The sequence below is a fragment of the Ostrea edulis genome, chromosome 6 (genome assembly GCF_947568905.1).
Source record: "Ostrea edulis chromosome 6, xbOstEdul1.1, whole genome shotgun sequence".
Taxonomy (NCBI): Eukaryota; Metazoa; Mollusca; class Bivalvia; order Ostreida; family Ostreidae; genus Ostrea; species Ostrea edulis.
The window spans coordinates 87,245,734-87,251,601 of NC_079169.1; positions in this window are offsets into that span (position 1 = coordinate 87,245,734).

Consider the following 5,868-nt stretch of genomic DNA (forward strand, 5'->3'; position numbering starts at 1 on the left):
AAACAGGTCACCTAACAAAGTAGCACAATTCGTCTCCATGAGAATTCCAACAAAGTAATTGTGGATGACTGATCATTAGATACGAATATTTCCTTTTTCTATTTTTGTTGAAGCAATTGTCTATAATGTCAAAAGGTCTAAATTTACTAAACGTACTTTAGAATTTTTTTAGAATCCACATTTGATTTACACCACTTCTTGCTTATGTTGTGCCACAGTACGTTTGCAGTTCCTCATTCACAGCTGTTGAAATTTTCGTGATGAGCAACGATAGGGGCTTGGTAGAACATTTACTGGATCCAGCAATGTATTTTTGTAAGGTTTTTTTTGGTGAAGTTTAGGAATCCAGTATAGGTACGGTAACTCATATCCATCCACAATATTGACTGGGTCGTTGAATGTGTCTAAAACTGAATCATGCTTTTGAAGAATTTCATCTTTTGAAAGGGCATTAGGAGTATACATATATACGTACGATTATCAAATGTGGCATTAATGCCGAGTTCGTTTAAAATACAGTTGTGGTAATGAGTTTTACAAAGACAATGATGTTACAAACTTTTTCACCTGGAACCAAATATTCCTCATGTAACTTGATATGACTAATCAAGGTACTGTTCGTGAGAAGAAAGACTTTAAAGTATTTTTCCCTACATGTCTCCATGTAAAACTTCGATCACATATTGTGGCCCCACCCTACCTCAGGGGGCCATGACTTGAACATTTTTAAACATGCCCTCTTTAAAGGGATATTGGCACGATATGAGCTGAAATTTTTGGAATTCTATTTTTCCATTCTTATTGTCGACAATGCTTAACTAAAGTATTTGTAGTGATCAACCAAAATTTTGAATATCACTTGTTGAGTTACAAGTGAGATCCATCACTCACAATTCTTTTTTATGTACACAAGGCTCGTGCCATGTTTTTGTTTACATAGAGATAGCTTACGTGTAATACAAAATAGCATGTTTAAAACAAAATGAGATGTGCCAAACACTGGGAACTACCTAACTGTGTTCATAATTGACTTGTAAATTGCAAAATCTGCTTTAAACGAAACTTTTACTAGTATATTTGACCTATGTAAACAAACACATGGCACGAGCCTTGTTTACATAACAAAGAATTGTGAGCTTTGTATCTCCCACGCACATCCACAACTCACATTAAAAATTTTGCTGACTATTAGAAATACCTTAGTTAGGCATGCTAAACATTAAAAATAATAAAAAATAGAATTTGAAAATTTTCAGTTCAAATTCTGTCCATGCAGGGATTACACGCTTTGAACATTACTATTACCGACAAAAACGGTCTAACTGAAAGCACAAATGAGGTGTCTGTCTGTTTGTCTCTCCGGAAACTTTAAAACAGCTCCATCCTCTTCTCCAGAGCCGCTGGGCCAGTGTCATCCAATCTTGGCACAAAGCATCCTTTTGTAAAGGAATTACAAAATTGTTCATTTCAGGATCCATCCCCGCTTGCAAGCATATTTCTTAAAATAAAGTAGGGGTAATTCTTGAAGGAAATGTATATAAGTGAATTAATCATAAATCTTTATAGAATGATAAATATGGGCCTAGTCAAAACTATTTTAAGATTACTAACACTGAACACCCACACACTTTTATGCTGATCATGTTAACCAATCGCAACTTCTCGGCTTGCCGGAGAGTGGTAGAGTGTGGGATTGGTTGTAGACCTATAGAAGCGTACATATGTATATAGCCTTGTTGATACGGCTAGCTTTACTCATATGCAAATAACGTGCATATACATGTATGTAAATGTACTTATGTAAGCATACCTCGCAGTTTAAACGCACTTGTATATTTTAAAAAATACTCATGTAAACATCAGGGGCAGGTGCAAACCTGTTTACTCTTGAGAGTAAAAGCAAATTTGAAGATGCAAGCCAATATATAGCAATGACCACTTTCTTCGGTACGTTAAGAAGTTTTTCCACGGTGTTTCTTGATGGAGATAGTTTTTCACTAAACCTTCTACAGATAAAAAGATACGTGTCTTTTTTCATTCTAAAATTCTCCAACCATTGTTAATCATTGAACTTTTTCAGAACATCATTCTCAAACCAGACGCTTGATCGTGGTTTTCTTGGATTATCCTGGTCATTGGACCACCCTACTGTAATTCCAATGTTTAATACATGTGAAAGAATTCTCTTTCTTCTGAATGAAGCCATTCTTATGGAAGTCATGATTACAAATGAATAAAATACTAGATTATAATTACACACTGATTTACGCACGTTACCTAAAATCACCCCGGAACGGGTAGTAAATTTACTTTTGCACACATGAGCAAGTTGCTCATGAGTAAATATACTTATGAGTAAATTTCTCGCCGTATAAACAAGGCTTATGATGTTGCCTCGTTCTGGGCGCTACGTTCTGGAAATTCCTTCACTTACATCTCTGTCTCAACGCTTGGAATCACGTGTCAATATAATCACATGATTTAAACAATCATTCTCGGTTTCCTTTCCCTTTAAAGGTTCTGGCAACAGGTGATACATCAGGCTCTTTTCATAGCCCACTGGCACTTTGATAAGTACATTTTTACCATTTAGCGGTTTGTCTCTTATTTTACAAGTTTTATAGTATTTCTACAGCCTTTTTTACTTTTGATTCCATGTTTACATTAAATTTCCACCACGTGAATGCTCTACATTCCTACGCATATTACCAAGTAGTTTAAAAAAAACCCAGCGAATTTAAACAATTTACAGTAAGCATCAATTTAATTGCACCAAAAGCATTTCATATATTCATTTCTTTACGTTTTACATTTCGTCATTTTTCGTTATTTTCCGTAAATACATTTTGCGAGTTTTTGAGCTCGTGCACGAGCGCTTTTGCGCTTAGTATATATATACTACTACTGGTCAGTGTTCGGGCAGTGCGAGGTTCGTTACAAGCAACAAAGGTCGCTTTCGTATTTCTGTGCCTTAGCCTTCCCTCCCACCCAGCCCATTTTCAGTTTTGAATTCATCTGTTTTCATTGGTGATTTTTCAGCTTTGTCGATTTGATGTTTGCTTAATAAAAGCGATCTTGTAACGAACGCAAACAACCTATTCACTTTTTCTATTTTATTATCAAATAATCAAGAAAATATTTATTTTCGGACGAGGGCACTGAAGGAGAAAATAAGACTAAATATTTTGTCAAAAATATAAATGTTGGATATTAGAAACTTTCTACAGGATTTCTGTAAAAAGCCGTTGACAGAAGTATAGTGCGAGTAGCGCACGGAACTCTGGGTAGATAATAGAAATATCCATACGGCTAATTCAAGACTAAAATTACGGATTGAAGAAACGAGCAGACATGTTTATTCATTCAACAATTATCAAAATTTATTTCTTCTATAAGATCAAATAAGATCGATAAACAACGGATTTACTTCATATCGTATATGTCATTTTAAAAATTGGCTTAGATTTGCCAAAGTGTGTCTCAACCACTTTACTTTCATTTTTTGCTTTTACAGGGCAGTTTATCAAAAACGAAAGTAGGTTTTTGATTAATTTTACGATATTTAGTAATCAAGAACGATTCTATTATAGCTTACTGACTTCACCTCACATATGAAACAATATTGAAGGTACGATCAGTTCCTATGGTGCAATCGTTTCGGAGTTTATTGGCAAAATTTGTAAATTTATATGTATACAGATATTGACAAACTATTCTATTCAACAGCATTTCTGTGTGAAGACTGTTTTTATGAGAGAGAGAGAGAGAGAGAGAGAGAGAGAGAGAGAACTTCTGTACGATGAATTACAGAGCGTGCAGTTGCGGTACATGAACTTCAAGGTAATGATTCATAACGATTGGAATATTTGTAGCCATTGCATGTGGTTTTGTATTGGCCATTTTAAAATCCCAAGACGATTTACACTGCATTTAATGTATTGCTTTGCATTTACATGTATTTGATATACTAAAAACCACGCAGACTGAATTATTCCGGAAAAAACATGACAATCTGAAATGAGAAGTTAAACACCAATATTTTATCATAATTTCTGTATTTCTGAATATGATTTCTTGTCATTAACATTTAGATTTTGGTATTTAATTTGTACTTAGTATTTATGTAATTCAGCATGACAACAATTGACAAGTAGTAGTCGATCTTATCTTAATATGTTCTTTTCATTAACATAAACGTTTTACAAATAATTACCATTTTATTGTTTTGTTCAGTATGGCGCATTTCGTTGAATCCCACCACGAGTTTTTATAGAGGCTGAAATGGTAGGTATCAAAGAATCCACAACTAGACCCCACGTGACAAAAGATTAATAATCCATGAAAAATCACCCTTCAGAATGTGTAATTGTAAATAAATTGTAGCGATATTATCATAACCTTAGTTTGTATGCTTGTATCGCAAGGCATTTAGGAAATATTAATGAAGCACTCTTAGATATGTAAATTGCAATAAATTATTGTTATTTGTATGGGTTGTCAAAGATTTACCAGATTAATATTCATGCAATATTGGAAGTCTCTTTTTTTTCAGAGGAGAGTGGATAAAACATGGACGGGGTTTTGCCGTGTCCGTCTGTGCTGTGTTTCATGCTTCTGTTCAAAGTAACGGTAAGTGATCCACGCAATATTCTTTTGTTCATCATTGGGTAACCTATTGCATTGTGGCGTAACCTTTGACACTCAATGCCAAACATAAAATGCCTGAGCGAACAACTCCATCATACTTGATTTGATATAACGACCAGTGACGAAAACGAGAATGCCGAAAGGTCGAACGTTTAAGAGCCGATTTCTCATTACTGAAATATTTCATAATTAATCAAAATTTTCATATTTAATGTTATACGAACGGTATAGTGATACAGTCTATAAATAGTAAACTAGTCAAGTACTACGGGACATTACCTATGCTGTGATAGACAGTAGTTTATCTGCTAGTCTGTATCATCCGGACAGCAGACGACACCTTTATATAAAATGATAATTCATTTCACGGATCCTACTGTCTGTACTAAGTAATGATCTACTCAGGTTTGTCAAGTAATCACATACACAGAGATATGTAAGAAATATGAATATGATATACTGCCTTGAAGCAATGATAAACTTTAGGGACCTAAACTGACACTCAACCGTAAAGCACGTTAGATGTTTGTATACAATAATTTTGTTAATATACATAAAGCCTATTTTTATACTGTTTTAGTTGTATGTTATTATTATTATTATCATCATTATTATAATCAGTATTTATTCAGGCAATAACAACATATAAGCAGTAGTTAAATTATCCTAATATCACATATTGCCCCAATAATATATCACAATTTGTATCACATTTAGTATCACATCAACTGACTCGGTATGCAAGAGCTTGTTCTGCTTATAGTCAGTTTTTAAATCCACGTAAGCTACTGACAAACAAGTTGATGGTACAGGGGTTTCAACAGTCTCGATTGAAGTCAGCATTTTGCAAATTATATGGTCGTTATAACGATCTAGTTCTTCAATACAACCTCGCATTGGGTGAAATGCTGTCTGACGTGTTTCATATCGATTGTTAAGCCGTTCTTGGCACACTGATTTTTACTGCGGATAACTCCGTTTACCTGATCAGAATATAGGGCTCATGGCGGGTGTGACCGGTCAACAGGGGATGCTTACTCCTCCTAGTCACCTGATCCCACATCTGGTGTGTCCAGGGGTCCGTGTTTGCCCAACTATCTATTTTATATTGCTTATAGGAGTTATGAGATTGATCACTGTTCGTTATCTTCACCTTGCATTATAAGTCAGATGGTATCTCGCAATTGTATATTTCAAATATTATGAAAGATAATAAATCTC